General features: G+C 36.9%; 1 pseudogene; it reads right to left on the bottom strand.

The window, feature by feature from the left end:
* Positions 1-7919: 7919 nt before the first annotated feature.
* Positions 7920-8882, bottom strand: LOC140514260 (phosphatidylethanolamine N-methyltransferase pseudogene; annotated as a pseudogene).
* Positions 8883-17630: the final 8748 nt, after the last annotated feature.

Below are 17630 nucleotides of genomic sequence, written 5' to 3'. Positions count from 1 at the left end.
ATTCAGTTTCCTGGCATGGCACTGGTAGACTGTTCATGTTTCACAGGCATACAACAACAAGGTCAGCACAAAAGCTCTGTAGATCTTCAGTTTGGTAATCAGCATAATACCTCTTCTCTCTCACATTTTCTTTCAGAGCTTCTCAAACACTGAGCAAGTTCTGGTTATGGATGCTTCTACCTCATTATCATTGTACACATCCCTGGAAAATATACTGCCAGGCATAAGTGAACTTATCCAAAAAATTCAAAACCAATCACTTAGTTGTAACCAATGGTTTCACACATGGATGGTGTAGTGCTGGAAGAGGGACCACCAGTATTCTTCTGGTGTTAATTTCAGGCCAAAATAAACACAAGAAGCAGAAAATCAATCCATAAGTTGTTGCATCTCTGCTTCAGAGGCTGCATTTAGTACACCAGTCATCTGCAAACAAATCATCATTCACCAACATTCCCTTCACTTTGATGTTGTTTTTTGGACTTTTAAAACTGAAGAATTGTGAACAGTGACTTAGATGACCTTGATGCTGTTTGTCATCATTGAAGATGTTTGACAACGTGGCTGAAGTTAGTATGTTAAATATCACAGGGAAAAACACACAGCTTTGTTTTACTCGATCGGTGACCAGGAAAGTGTGAGAGCATCATCCCTTATCCAAAACCCTGGCAAGAATTGGAAGTACAATATTGATCAACCCTGGCAACCAAATTTTGATATAATTTTCCATAAACCTTTGTGACTGACAATATGAAAGGCCTCAGTGAGAGCTACACACAACGTATACAAACCTCTGTTCTCCTCTTGGAATTTCTTCTGGAGTTGATGGGCAACAAACACTGTATCAACCATTTCTTTTTCATTTCTGAAGCCACACAAGCTCTCATGTAGATGACCATCTTCCAAGTTAAAGGTTAGCCTAAGGAAGATTCTGAAAAAAATCTTGCCAGCAGTGATTAATGAAAGTTCCCCCCTTCCCCTGCCCGATGATTGTCACAGAATAATCTATTTCCTTTACCTTTATAGAGATGGTAAATGAAGGTATCCTTGAACTTCTGATAACCCATAAAAATTCTTTCTGCTTTTGTATGAGCAATGGACACTCCACTCTCTAAATCTCAACCACAACAGAATCAGTACCTGGTGATGATTTGACACTGGAAAGGAGCCTGGTGGCATTCAAAACTTCTTGTCCAATTGGAAATTTGTTTAGGGAGGGTTTGAAATTAACCTGAGATAAATTCTCAATATTGCTTGGTGATGGTCTTTTAAGAACACTGTGAAAATTCTCAGCTCATTTCTCCAGGATCATGTCCTTCTCACTAATCAATACAGCCCATCTGCACTGAGTAGTTGAAATATATACCTTTATCCCATGAAGAATCTTAAAACCATCAAAAAATGTTTTCCATTGTTACTATCAGCATAAAGGTGAATTTAACTGCATTCTTAATGAGTCAAGAATCTTTCATCTCTCTCTAAGTTTCAATTGTACTTTATTTTTGATGTGGGTAAATGTTGCCTTCTTAGAGATGGATGATGATAAACCTTTCTAATGGTAAACCTTTTGGAGTTCTGCTTGGTCACTTAGCAGCTTCTGAATTTATCCATTATTTTCGTGAAAAGATTCTTGATGTTTCTGTCTGACCAAGTAAAGCAAATGAAGTGCTATACACCAAATCCCTGAAAATTGACCACTCCTTTTCTGCTCCACTGCTTCCAAGCACATTTTTTCTCAACTTTCATTCTCATTTAGAAGTTAACTGTTTCTACTCAGAGGAGTGTTCTGATCAGTAGACATTAAGTCTTCTTAGTAGACATTTTGCTTGGAGTCATCACTTTAGTTGAATGAGAATATTTAACTAGGAGAGTAATCCTATGACTAGGCCACAACTCTGTCACACACTATAACAAAAAAGCAAGATTAAAGGTAACATAGGAGGTTACACTGAAAGGAACACTGGATTTGGTATTTGGTGATATGCTATTAAGTCTTGCCTTTGAATTTCAACTGGATTTGCATTCAGAAGACATGCATTCAAGTTCAAATTCTACTACTTCCTCTATGACTTTAGGCAAGTTATATCAATGATTTGGGGGGAGGGGTAAAATGAAGGAGTTAGAACAGATTCCAATCTCAGGTCATTGCTACCAGTTGAAAATATTCCTATCTTACATTAGTGACCAGTTTTATCCTGAATAATCTCTCCCTAAATGTTGGATTGTGCTTTTTAAATGCAAATATGTTGAGATTTCTTGAACTAATATAAAAAAAAACAAAAGAAAACAAAGCAAAAAAACCTTTTTAAAACAGCTTTCATTCTGTTCAAAAGCTATCTGATTTCCTTTTATCCTTCTATTATAACACTGTGGAAAACACCACTATTGATTCAAAACTGGTCAAGCATTGCTTCAAAATAGTATTACAGGTACCCTACTTCACTGTGAGTTGGGTGATGATCATTCACCTGGACCCTTCCTTTTGGGGATAGAATTAATTTCCTAGATGACCAGCAGACGAAACCAAAGATCATATATTTTAGCAGAAAGGTGACTAGAGGTTACAATAACAGAATCTTTCTTTGTTTTCTCTCAGTCCCCACTACAAACCACCTCCTCACTGGGATTTAAAAGTTTAGTAGACGGGAATGAACCAACTTGATTTTCCAGTTCCCTGGAGCCAAGATGGCAGAGTGATCAGTAACTGCTATCTCCCTACTCTCGTTGACCTTGAACAACACAGAGATTATTTCCCTGGAAAAAACAAAACAAAACCTGGAACAGTGGGAACAGCAGAAGGGGCAAACAGACTCTCAGCATGAGAGGGTAGAAAAGTCTCTAAGGAGGGTTCCTCTTGCTGTGCCCAAAGGAGACCAGGGCAGGATCAGAATTCTCCCACACAGTCACACCTCAAGAAACCAGGTGAAGATACTGAACCCCAGAGGGCTGAAGCCAGTAACTGCCAACTTCAGGAACCCAGGTGTGCCTCAGCACCCCACTGGAATCCGGGAGGCACTAGCGTAGAAAGCTGAGCTTGCCTATGGTCAACCTCAGCAGAGGAGCCTCCAGTGTCCAGACCACCCCTCCTCCACACTTAACATGCTACCTCCAGAGTAATTGCGGGGAAACCATAAAAGACCTAACTGACCTTCCCTTTCAAACACCTGCCAGCTCAGCACCAGGCAAGGTGTAGCATTTAACTTCTAGATGAAAAATCAGAGGCCAAAACACATAAAGCTTCAACTTTTAGGCATAAGAACTGTGGGACAGAGTTCCCTTTGCCACAGACACACAGATCTACGTCAAAGGCAGGAAAAGGGTTAATATCATGAGTAAAAAGGAAAGTAGAAATGAAAAGGTGATAGAATCTCTCTATGGGGACAAGGACCAAAACACAAATATCAAAGAGGTCAGCATTGAGACTGTACTCCCACTTCAAACTTCAGAAGGGAATATGAACTGGTTGGAAGAATAAAAAGCCTTCTTGGAAGAGCTCTGGAATGATTTTGAATCTCAAATTAGAGAAATAGAAGAAAAAATGATCAATGATTTTAAAAATATGAAAACAGAATTCACAGAAGAAAACAGCTCCTTAAAAAGAAAAATTGGACTAATGGAAAAGGAAGTACAAAATCTAACTGATGAGAGTGACTCCTTAAAATGAACAATTGAACAGATGGAAAAAGATGTAGAGGGCTAAGGGGAGTGCAAGTCCGTAATCAAGGCCATAGCTGAGGCAAAGCCTGTTCCCGTGGGATTTGTGCTTACTCAAACCCTGGCAGAAGCTCTCCATGACCCTGGAACCTGATGTTCCTGCAGATACTGACGTTCTCTGCAGAAAAGTTGCAGCTGGGTCTGGGAACTCAGGAACTAGCTTCAGGAGCAAGATAAGCTTCGTTACTTACTTTGGGTGCAAGAACGTGGGTAAGTCATGAGATGGCGACGTAATGGAATGAGCTCAGCCTGCATGTGATTGTGGTTACAGCCTTTATAAACCCTGATTCTCAGCTGAATAAAGAGAGTTGCCTTACATCCTGCCTCCCGTCTCATTCCTTGGGTAGCAAGACCCTTGTCTAGGTGAAAGGGATCCAACAAAAGGAGATGCAAAAGTTAACTGAAGAAAACAATTTGATGAAAAATAGAATCGACCAAGTAGAAGTTAATGAATCTATTAGAAATCAAGAATCAGTCGAACAGAATCTAAAGAATGAAAAGATAGAAGAAAATATAAAATATCTAATTAGAAAAACAAAAGACGTGGAAAATAGATCCAGGAGAGAAAATCCAAAGATTTTTGGTCTACCATAAAATCATGATGCAAAAAAAAAACAGCCTGGACCATATCATCCAAGAAATCATCAAGGAAAATTGCCCAGAAGTCCTAGATCCAGACATCACAATAACCATTGAAAGAATCCACCTCTCACCTCCTCAGAAGGACATCAAATTAAAAAGACCAAGGGATATGGTTGCCAAATTCCAGAACTATCAAGGGAGAAAATCCTGTAGGCAGCCAGAAAGAGACCATTCAAATACTGAGGAGTTACATTCAGGATCACACAGGACCTTGGAGCTTCTATATTAAAAGCTGGAAGGAATTGGAATACATAATCCATAAGGCAAAGGAGTTGGGACTAAAATCAAAGATTAATTACCCAGCAAAGTTGATCAAAATATTTCAGGCAACGAGATGGATATTCAGCAAAATAAAGCATTTCCAGAACTTCCTGACGAAAAGGCCAGAACTCAACAGAAAACTTAATCTTCAAACACAGGTCTCAAGAGAAGCATAAAATGATAAACATGGAAAAAAGTGGTGTTACGCAATATGAGCAAACTGTTTCCATCACTGTAAGGGAAGGAGATGCTTGTTAATCTTTAGAATTGTATATTTATTTATTTTTCATTTTAACACAGTTCATATCACATAAAACAGTTCCAACTTTTGGTCAGGTGATAATTCTTTTAAAGCATTTGCAATATAGACCACAAACGAATTATTTTTAACATTAACCAACTGAGACACAAGTAATGACTTCGTATGCTAACTTCACAAGCCCTTGATCTAATGGTCTCCACACAATTACTAAGAATTAAAGGACCGTAACTTGTTGTTGATCTAAAGCCCTAAACCGAATAGCTTAATTTCAGACTTAATCTCGGATATTCCCTTACCAAAAATCTATAATTTAATAGATCCAGTTTTAAGCTTACAAACCTTTTCACTATAGGAAATTGCCACTACTAGTAGGGACATTACAAGGGGAAAATATCTCCCCAACTTCATGTCAGTTCTAGGCAGGAGTAAATTGTCAGTTTACATTCAGTGAGGCTTGAAGTCTGCCAGGTGTCAGTGGGGAAAGTGAGTCAGGAGAATCCAACTACAGCTCAGGCAGAACAGCCGCTCTCCCATCCTTCCCATGAAATCACCTTTTTCAGTTCATACCAGCATCTCAAAAGTTTACTGGCATCAAGCTCAGACTGCCTTTCTGACTGTCCATACCTGGAGTTAGACTCAGAAGAACAGTCAGTTAATAGTCCCATAGCATCTTAAAATACCAAGTTCCAATAACCAGGTTGCAGATATGACTATAATTTCACATTGGTTAAGGGACATCTTTGGAGGCAAGTCTTAAGTGGCTTACATGTCTTTCTAAACATGTTCTAGTTATTGATTAAATGACAATCATAAAATCAAATTTACCATTAAAACCTTAACTTTTGCATCAATGCCAAATGTTACCCAAGGTTACCTGCCTCTAGGAAACAGACAAAATTACTTTTCCTCTAACTAAAGATGTCTCTGATTTAGTCTCAGTAATTAATTCAGTTAATTGATTTAATGCTAGTTGATTTTACATCACTTTGTAACATGTGCAATTTTTCTCCACTTCTCTTCCTTGTCCCCACCCCATAATACCTTGCACTCTGATTACCCCTTCCCTCAATGTACCCTCCCTTCTATCACACCCTATCCTTCCCCTATCCCCATCTTCTCCCTTTTCTTGTAGGGCAAGATAAATTTTTATACCCCATTACCTGTATTTTTTTATTCCCTGTTATAGGCAATATTAATTCTCAACATTTGTTTCTAATACTTTGAATTCCAACTTCTCTCCCTGCCTCCCTAACCATTTGCACTGAGAAGGCAAGCAATTCAATACAGACTAAAAATGTGTCATTTTGCAAAAGACTTCCATAATAATCATGTTATGTGACACTAATAATATTGCCCTCTATCCTACTCTATCTTCCCCTCCTTTTTTATTCGCTCATTTAACCTTCGCCCTTCCAAAAAGTGTTTATTTCTAGTTACCCTCTTCTCCCATTTGCCCTCCCTTCTGTCATTCCCTTCATTGCACTTGTCACCTACTCCCCTACTTTCCTGGAGTATAAGATAGATTTTCATACCAAATTTAGTGAGTATGTTATTCCCTCCTTAAGTCATACGTGAAGAAAGTAAGTTTCACTTTTCCCCTCTCCCCTTCCCCTTTTTCTCCTCCACTGAACAAGACTTTTCTTATCTCTTTTATGAGTTATAGCCTGTCCATTTCATTTCTCCCATTCTCATCCCTGTATTTTCCTCCCTCATCCCTCAGGTTCTATTTTTTTTTTTGTGGATATCATAACTTCTGATTCAACTCAAACTGTACTCTCTGTCTATGAGTGTGTGTGTGTGTGTGTATGTATGTACAACCCCTCCACCTACCCAAATATTTATAAAAGTCTCAAGAGTTACAAATATTATCTTTCCATGTAAGAATGTATACAGTTCAGCTTTAGAAAGTCTTTTATGATTTCTCTTTCCTGTTTACCTTTTCATGTTTCTCTTGATTCTTGTGTTTGAAAGTGAAACTTTCTCTTCAGTTCTGGTATTTTCATCCTGAATGCTTGAAAGTCCTCTACATGATCGAATTATTACTTATTCCCTTGAAGTATTATACTCAGTTTTGCTGGGTAGGCGATTCTTGGTTTTAATCTCAGTTTCTTCGACTGTTGAAATATCCTATTCTAAACCTTTCAGTCCCTTAATGTTGAAGCTTCCAGATCCTGTGTTATCCTGATTGTGTTTCCACAATACTTGAATTCTTTCTTTCTAGCATCTTGCAATATTTTTTCCTTGACTTGTGAACTCTGAAATTTGGCCACAATATTCCTAGGAGTTTCTCTTTTCAGGTCTCTTTCAGGAGGTGTTTTGCGGATTCTTTCAATATTTACTTTGCCCTCTGGTTCTAGAATATCGGGATAGTTTTCCTTGATAGTTTCATGGAGGATAATGTCTAGGTTCTTTTTTTGATCATGGCTTTCAGGTAATCCTATAACTTTTAAATTGTTTCTCCCAGGTCTATTTTCCAGATCAGCTGTTTTTCAAATGAGATGTTTCACATTATTTTGTATTTTTTCAAACTTTTGGTTTTATTTTTTAACTCTTTGGTTTATCTCATAGTCATTCAGTTCCCTGAACTCAGTTCTCTCTTTCAACGAACTATTTTGTTCAGTGAGTTTTTGAACCTTCTCCTCCATTTGGCTAATTTTGCTTTTTAAAGCCTCCTTCTCCTCTTTGGCTTTGTGGACCTCTTTTTCCAATTGAGTTATCCTCTTCTTAAAGGTGTTATTTTCCTCAGCATTTTTTCATTCTCCTTTAGCAAGCAGCTAACTTGCTTTGAAAGCTCTTCTATTGCCTGATCCCAGTTTAAGTTCACTTTAAATGCACAGGAGGCAGAGGCCTTGACTTGCTGTGGCAGAATACCTTGTTCTTCCTTATCCAAAAGGTTGAGAGGAAACACATGTTCACCAAGAAAGTAACCTTCTATAGTCTCTCACCCCCCTTTTTTGGGCATTTTCCCAGCCAGTTACTTGACTTCTGAATCGTTTGTCAAGAGTGTGGTCCAATTGCCCCTCCTCTTCCCAGTACCATGTTTGTTTTGTTTTGTTTTGTTTTTTATGAATTAGGTTATTATTTTATTATTGAATTGGGAAGTTGGGGGTGGGTGGGTGAGGGCACGTACCCAGTGGTGTACTCCCCCAGCCCCTAGCCCCCAGGAGGCAGTTTTAAAAGGCACTTTATGTTACCACTCTGAGTCCCTGGTGGGGTGGAGAGGGGCTGGAGTACCCAAGAGGTCACCAAGCATTTCAGCTGAAATTATCCAACACATGTAGACGACAGAGCTTGGCTTCCAGCAATGCAGCCAACCCGACTCCTTCTACCACCCATTCTCCAACACATCCTGCCAGAATTTATTTATTCTTCTTTGACTTCGGATTCGAAGATTTTTGCTGGTAGATCTTCTCAGTGAAAGGCTCTTCATATAAAATGGCAACTGCGTAGGTGAGAGCTACAACGACGGTCAGCAGGAGGCCTGTAGGGCTGGCATTCATTATTGACCACCCCAGGTAGTTGGCTGTGCTCCCTCAATACATGGAATTGTCCAAGACATTAAATGGAAACGTTGTCACTCTTGCTTCCTTCAAGATTCCAAAGTAATCACCTAGATAAGTCCCAATGAATCCAAGGGCATTAAAGCTAGAGAGCACAAAGATGTTGCCAACTCCCAGGATGAAGAGGCCTACATAGTAGGCCCCTGTGCAGTCCAAGCCTTCCATCTTCGGCTGCCTCAGCATGGCCTGGGTAAAGCAGTGAGACCTGAGGAAGTTCAGCAGCAGGACAATGATGCCCAGACAGGAACATGCAACATAGGGAGACCCAAAGGCCCGGTTCAGCTTGCGTGTTCTGTATTCCCATCTTGCAACCACGTTCCAGAAAAGGGGATTGAAAATGATGCAGAGGGCAGCAGCCACAAAGCTGAAATCTGTGACATCGATGTAGCCAAGAAGCCGGGTCATAACGGAAAGCTCTGCCTGTTGGCCCTCTCCTCTGCTGGTGAAGGAGAGCTCAGTACCATGTTTAAAGCTGAGATTTTACTCAGCTGCTGGATTCCCTGGGGCTTTGGGTGGGAGGTGAGTCCCTCACTCAGGGTTGAGGTTTAGATCAGCAGCTCCCTGCCACCAGAGGCTTTAAGCTGAACTGCCTTGACAATGGACCCAGGTAGCTTCCCAGGCACTGTAGCTGCTTGCAACCTGCTGCAGTTGCTACCATCACCTGCGGCTATTGCTAGAGGAACTCCCTTCCCCTCTTGACCATCTGGGAAAGCCTTCTCACACTGACCTTTGGACTTTTATTTGTCACTTGTGGGTTCAAGGATCTGGGAACCTCCCTGCTGAGAACTCTTCCCCAGAAGGTCTGTTCAGGTCCTGTTCCTCCCAGTGTCACATGGCTGTGGTTGGGCTCTGGTCATCTCAGAGTCCTGTGAGATAGAACTTTCCTTTCAGGAAAGCCTTTCAGGTTACCTTTGGCTGGAAACCTCTTTCATTCTGCTGATCTGTGGCTTCTGCTGCTCTAGAATTTTTTGAGAGTCATTTTTTCCAGGTATTTTGTGGGCTGTGAGGGAAGTGCTAGAATATATGCAATTTTCTGCTCCACCATCTTGACTTCCGAGGATTGTATATTTGTTATGAAATGGAAAAGGGATATACATAGATAGAGAGAGTGGGTACACATTAAATGATGTGATGATAACAAATGTGATTTAAGGGTGTGAAAGGAGTGTAATGGGATATATCAAAGGGAGGAGGCAGAAAAAAAATAAATTCCATCACAGGAAGTGGCACAGAAATATAATACAATAGAGGAAAAGAGGGGCGGAAGATGAGTACTGTTTGTGAGGTACTCTCATCTGTTTGGATTCAAGGAGGGTAAAACGAACTCAGTTAAGTATAGAAATACAACTACCTCTATAGGCAATAGGAGGGGAAGTGGGAAAGAAAAGGCAGGGTAGGCTAAAAAGGCAGGGAAATTGTAATAAGGGAATAGGGATTAAAATGGAGGGTGGCTAATAGAAGGGAGGGAAGACTGAACAAGACAGTGGTAAAAAATTAAAACTCTATTCGTGAGGGGAAGGTTGAAGGGTGAATTAAAAGCATAAAAAAGGGGAAGCTGATGGATGAAATGGATGAAAAGACACAAATAGTCATCATAACTGTGAATGTGAATGGGAGGAGCTCTCCCATAAAATGGGGAGAGATATCAGAATGGATAAAAACCCATAATCTATGAATATGTTGTTTACAAGAAACACATTGGAAAAGGGGAGATATTGATAGAACAAAGTTAAAAGGTTGGAGCAGAATTTATTGTGTTTCAATTGGTTCAAAAAAAGCAGCCATAGCAATCTTAATCTCAGAGAAAGCCAAAGCAGGAATAGATCTAATCAAAAGAGATAAGGAAGTAAACTATATCCTGTGAGAAGGCACCATAGGCAATGAAGCAATTTCATTACTCAGCATATCTGATCCAAGTGGTATAGCATCCAAATTCTTAGTTAAGGGAGTTACAGGAATAAATAGACAGTAAAACTATAGTAGTTGGAGACCTCAACCTCCCCCTCTCTGAACTTGATAAATTTAACCTCAAAATAAACAGGAAAGAAGTTAAGGAGGTGAATAGTACTCTGGATAAGGTAGATATGATAGATATCTGGAGAAAATTGAATGGGAATAGAAAGGAATATACCTTTTTCTCAGCAGTATACGGCACATATACAAAAACCGACCATGTACTAGGTCATAAAAATCTCAAATCCAGCAGATAAAGGCAAAGATTGTCAATGCGCCCTTCTCAGATCATAGAGCAATAAAACTTCTATGTAATCAAATGTCATGGAAACATAAACCACAACCTAACTCTAAAATAAGCAATTTAATGCAAAAGAATGAGAGGGTTAAACAACAAATTATAGAAACAGTCAACAACTTCATTCATGAGAATGACAATAATGAGACAACCTATCAAATTGTATGGGATATTGCCAAAGCCATTCTTAGGGAAAGTTTTATATCTTTGAATGCCTACATGAATAAAATAGAAAAAGAGATCAACAAATTGGGCATGTAGCTAAAAAAAACTCGAAAAATAACAAATATGCAATCCTCAAGTAAATACTAAATTAGAAATACTGAAAACCAAAGAAGAAATTAATAAAATTAAAGTTAAGAAAACTATTGAACTAATAAGTAAAACTAGGAGTAGGCTTTATAAAAAAAATAAAATTGATAAATCTTTGGTCAATTTGATTTAGAAAAAAGAGTGAATCAACTTGCTTCCTTGCTTATTTCTGTCCCAGGGAGGTTGAAGAGGGATTCAACTGAATTCTCTGTTAGAGAAGAAATGGATTAGTACAGTTGGAGAGAAAGCAAAACAAATATGGTGTCATATTCTTAAGTTCTCCTTTAAGCTCTTTCCTTTGGGCTCACCATTTACTTTAAAAAATTTTTTCAACATTTTCTTCTAGAGATCATAGATCTGAGAACTGGAAGATAGGAATCTTGGAGTTCAGATCTCATTTTTAAAACATATAGACCCTAAGAAAATCACTTATTATCTCCAGAGTCCACTTCTACTAAGCAGACATAGGGATATTTAGATATAGAGATGATAGAGCTATAGTTATAGACATAGAAATACACACAAAATATAGAGAAGACATATACTCATATATGTAATATATGACCTATACTCATTAGATAATCATATATCAAGTACATAGCTATAAACAGACTGTACACACACACACACGGGTACAAATTATATAGACAGACATACACATGAATATTGATTGTGTCTCTTACCTGCAAACATATATAAAAAGATAAATATGGATTATTTAAATAATATAAAATAGATTTTTACTTTAAATACAGATATGTATATATCTTTAGATATATACAAATTACATATATGTGTATATATATATATATATGTGTGTGTGTGTGTGTGTGTGTATTTGTGTGTCACCAACACTGTGTGATGATCAACTATGATTGACTTAGTTCTTCTCAGCAATACAATGATCCAAGACTCAAGATAGAAAAGATTCATGGGAAAAATGCTATCCATACCCAAAGAAAGATTTGATAGAGTCTGAATGTGGATCAAAATATACTATTCAAACTTTTATATTTTGTGGCTTTTTACTTTTGTTCTGTTTCTTCTTTCCATCATATATAATTTGGCAATAATGTTTTGCAAGATTGCACTTACTTAATCAATCAAATTGTTTTCTTAGGGAGGGAAAAGATAGGAGGGATATTTTTATTATTTCAAAGTTCCATATAAATGCTTTTAAATAAGACTTTACATGTAACTGGAAAAATAAATACTATTTAAAAAGCAAATAACTAAAAATAAAATTTATTGTTTCCATGTGCTCTGCATCATTATAACATGAAGACCAAATGGCCAGATAATTGATTCAGTTTTTAGTCGTTCAACCAGAGGTGAGCAAAGGTGTTAGAGATGGATAAATTTATATGGAAATCATCAGTAAAGAGATTAAAATTAAATGACTAAATGATGAGATGAGCAACTCAAAGAGTATAGAGGAAGAAGAGAAGCAGACCCTGCTGGGGATGGAAGCTCAATTCCATGTGGACAGTCTTGGGCGGGTAAAGGTGGGAACTTCTAAATCTTAGAGTTCTCACGAGGCCCCCCAGGAAAACGACTGGGAATCGAGGTGAACCGAGCTATCTCGTGTATTTCCGCCTCTTCCCGTGAGAGACGTGATGGGAGAGAGCTCTCCCCGCCCTCGAGATTGTCCCGGATCTGGGCACACTATTGTTATCTAACAGAATGGTATTCAGACGCAAACTATACGGCTGGAGAGCTTAAGTAGGATCAGGAAAGCCTGAAAGCGCTCTTGGGCAGAGGGGCCACGTGTGAGGACACAAGGCTCCGCTTTTCCTCTTTCTTCTCTCCCCTCCCCCTCTCTCCCCACTTACACTTCTACTTCCAATCTCTTATTGTAAGAGCTTTGCCTCCTTGGGAGATCTTTCTCTCTCCCTCCTAAGGAAGAATTCCCCTGCACTTGTAACTAGACCCTGAAATAAAGCTCAACCCTTGTTCAACTCTGGAACGTCCTTTCTCTCATACGAGCATCCGGTTTGGCCAGCCGAAGACCTCCAATAGAGGTAAGGTAATACTCGGGTAGCCCTCAGGCCTCTAGGCCTGGCAAGACCCACCTAGGTGGCTCAGTGGATAGAATCGTAGGCATAGATTCTGCCAGACATTAGTTAAAATTGGACTTCAGGCTGTGTTTATCAAGACAAATTATTCAAACTCTGATTGTTTCATTTTCTTCAATTGTAAAATAGAGAACTACCTCCCCCCCCCCCCACCAAGTGTTGTTGTAAATATAAAATGAGATAATATTTCTAAACTCAGTATGATATCATGGCACAGAGTAAATGTTTAATAAATGAATGTTTTCAGAGTTGGAATCAAAATGCAGAGAAAAGCCATGAAGTCATATATGCTCTCCCTAACTTTTTCTCAAACCAACTTCAAATAAAACCTCAACATAAAATCTGAACTGATAGCGTACACAAAATGATAGGATGAAACAAGGTTGCATCCCGAGAAAATGTAGAGAGAATTCTGAGAAAGTCTGTCTCACTTGGGTAAAGGCGAACACCACTCTGAAATCATATTATCTCAATGGATGCAGAAAAAGCTTTTGACAAAATATGGCATGCTTTCTTTTTAAAAACACTAGAGAGTATGTTTTAATAAATAATAAATAAATGGAAATTTCCATAAAATGATATATAGTAACTACTTAAAACCATTAGCAAGAATTACCTGCAATGGGGATAAGCTAGAAGCCTTCCGAATAACTTCAGGGGGAAAAATGGAAGCACATCATCATCACTATTACTCAATACTAAATTTAGACATAAGAGAATAAAAAAGGATTGGAAGAATAAGAGGCAATCAGAAAGCAAAACTATCACACTTTATTGATGATATGATGCTATACTTAGAGAATCTCAAGAAACAACTAAAAATTACTTGAGATAATCTAGAAGTTCAGCAAAGTTTAAAGATACAAAATAAATTCCAATGAATCATCAGTATTTCTATATGTTAATAACAAAGTCAAGGAGCAAGAGATAGAAAGAGAAAATCCATTGAAAAATGCTGTAGACAAAATAAAATATTTGGGAATCTACCTACTAAAACAGAAAATAATCTAGTAACCGTATAAATACAAATAAAGGAGACACTTTCCAGACATGTAAAGTCAGATCTAAGCAACTGGGAAAATCAGTTTTTCATGGGTAGGCTAAGCCAATGTAATAAAAATGACAACTTTACTTAAATTAATTTACTTACTCACAGCCATACAAAACTATCAAAAATAATTTTGTTGAGTTAGAAAAAAATAATAACAAAATTCATCTGGAAAAACAAAGTTCAAAAAAAATCAAGGGAATTAATGAAAAAAATGCAATGATAAGTACTTGGGCATACATCATCTCCAACTATATTTGATAAAGTGACAATCATCAAAATTATCTGGTGCTGATTAAGGAACTGAGAGTTTGATCAACGGAATAAAGAGTTACAGAAGATATAGCAATAAATGACAATACAAAAATACTGTTTGAGAAAACCAAAGACTCCTGCTTCTGAAATAAGAAATCACTATTTGAGTAAACCAGCTAGAAAACAAAACGGAAAACAATATTGCAGAAACTAGATGTAGATCAACACCTTACACTATGTCCTAATAAAAAGTTAAAAAGCGTACATGGCTTAGATATAGAAGGTAATATCATTAGGAAATGAGGAAGGCAAGAAATAGGTTACCTGTCAGATCTAAGGAAAAGACATGAATTTATTATCCAATAAGAGACAGAGAGCAATATGATAAAAGTAGTTAATTTCACTAATTAGCTAATTGGTATACTTACAAATAAAAAAAAAAACGTAGAAATACAACCAATGCATTCATGGTGAGAAGGAAAATGGAAAACTGGGAAACAATATTTTTGCAATAAATGTGAGTTCTAAAGGCCACATTTCTCAGTTGTAGAGAGAACTGAGTAAGAATACAGAAGATTACAATATATTTGCCAATTGACAAACGGGCAAAGGATGTAAACAGGAAGTTTCAAGGTGAAGAAATCAAAATTAATTACCAAATTAGAAATACTGGAAACCAAAGGAGAGATTAATAAAATAGAAATTAAGAAAACTATTGAACTAACAAATACAACAAAGAGATAGTTTTATTAAAAAAACCCAACAAAATTGATAAACAATTGGTCAATTTGATTTAACAAAAGAAGAAAACCAAATTACAAAAATCAAAAACAAAAGGCGTGAACTCACCTCCAATGAGGAGAAAATTAAAATAATAATTAGAAATTACTTTCCCCAACTTTATGCCCATAAATTCCACAATTTAAATGAGATGGATGATTATTTAAAAATATATATGTATATAAATTGCCCAGATTAACAGAAGAGGAAGATGAATACTTTAACATTCCCATCTCAGAAAAAGAAATTGAACATCCATGAGCTCTCTAGGAAAAATTTCCAGGGCTAGATGAATTTGGAATTGAATTCTATCAAACATTTAAAGAATAGTTAAGTCCAATACTATATGGAGTATTTGGAAAACTGGGGAAGAAAGAGTCCTCCTAAAATCTTTTTATGATACAAATAATTTTTTGATACCTAAATTAAGGAGAGACAAAACAAAGAAAGAAAATTATAGGCCAATTTCTCTAATGAATATAGATACTAAATTCTAAATACGATTTTAACCAAAATAATACAGCAATTTATCATGAGAATAATACATTATGATCAGGTAGGATTCGTACCAGGAATGCAGGGCTAGTTCACTATTAGAAAAATTATTAGCATTTTTGGTAATATCAACAAAAAACCTAACAGAACACATATGATTATCTCAACAGATGCTGAAAAATGTTTTTAAAAAATACAACACTTATTCCTATTATAAACACTGGAGAGTATGGGAATAAAAGGAACTTTCCATTAATTAATAAGCAGTATCTATCTAAAACCTTCACAAGCGTGATATGCAATGAAAGTAAGTTAGATGCATTCCCAGTAAGATCGGAGGTGAAACAAGGATGTCCATCATCACCATTATTACTCAATATGGTAGTAGAAATGTTAGCTGTAGCAATTAGAGAAAATAAAGATATTGAAGGAATTAGAATACTCAAAGAAGAAATGAAGTTTTCACTCTTTGCAGATGATATGATGATATACTTAGAGAATCCCAGAGATTCAAGTAAAAAGCTATTCGAAATAATAAACGACTTTGACAAAATTGCAGGTTTCAAAATAAAACCACACAAATATTTTGCATGTCTATATATTACAAACAAAGCGCAACAGCAAGAGATAGAAAGAGAAATCCCATTTAACGCTAGGGTAGACACTATAAAATATTTGGGAGTCTACCTGACAAAACAAATGCAGGGACTATATGATCACAATTACAACACACTTTTCACACAAATAAAATTAGATCTAAGTAAGGGGAAAAACCTCAGTCACTCGTCAGTAGGCCAATATAATATAAGAAATATGAGAATTCTACCTAAAGTAATTTACTTATTTAGTGCCATACCAATCAAACTATCTAATAATTATTGTAGAGCTGGAAAAAATAATATCCAAATTCTTCTGGAAGAACAACAGGTCCAGAATAACAAGGGAACCAGTGAAAAGAAATGCTATGGAAGGTGGCCTAGATCTACCAGATCTCAAATTTTGGTGTGTGAATGTAATGGAATACTATTGCGCTATAACAAATGACGAACAGGAAGACTTCAGAGAGGCCTGAGAAGACTTATATGATCTGATGCTGAGAGAAAGGAGCAGAACCAGGAGAATTTTGTACACAGCAACAATCACAGTATGCAAGGACTTTTTCTCATAGACTTAGAACTTCATTACAATGCAAGTATTTAAAAAATGGCCAATGGTCTTTTAAGGCAAAATGCCTTCCACATCCAGGGAAAGTACTATGGAATTCATTCACAGATGGTAGCAGATAATTTTCTTTTGTATTACTTTTTGGTTTGTTATATGATTTCTCCCATTCATTTTATTTCTTCTGCACAACATGACTATGGTGAAAATGTATTTAATTGGAATGTATGTGTAGAATCTATATAAAATTTTATGTCATTTTGGGCATGTAGAGGGGAGTTGGGGCGAGGGAGATAATGAACAAATCTAGGTTGTATGGTAGCGACTGTGGAAGACTGAAAATAAATAAATAAATAGCAACAAAGAAAAAAGAAATCAAAACTATTAAGAGGCATATAAAATTTTTCTAAATCACATTGTTTTCCAACTGAATTATTTTTTATTTATTTTCAATGTTCGACAAACATTTCCATATATCTTAGATTTTTTCCACTCCCCCCTCCTTCTCCTTCCCTTCCTACCCCCTTCCTGAGATGATGTACAATCCTATAGAGGTTCTACACGTATATTTCTATTAAATGCATTTTGCATAGAAAAATTAAAATGAATGGGATAAACTATAAAACAAAACAAAACATAATACAATAGGAAATGCTCTGTTTCTATCAGTGATGCAATTCCATAGTTCTTTCTCTGGATGTGGAAAGCATTTTGTCTTAAGAGTCCATTAGAAATTTTTAAGTCCATGAATTTCAAGGAATCACTAAGTCCACCAGAAAAATTCCTCGCACACTGTGGTTCTTACTGCGTACAA

The sequence above is a fragment of the Notamacropus eugenii genome, chromosome 7 (assembly GCF_028372415.1).
Source record: "Notamacropus eugenii isolate mMacEug1 chromosome 7, mMacEug1.pri_v2, whole genome shotgun sequence".
NCBI classification, from domain to species: domain Eukaryota; kingdom Metazoa; phylum Chordata; class Mammalia; order Diprotodontia; family Macropodidae; genus Notamacropus; species Notamacropus eugenii.
Note: the sequence above shows the minus strand (reverse complement) of the source record. Positions and strands in the feature narration are given on the sequence as shown.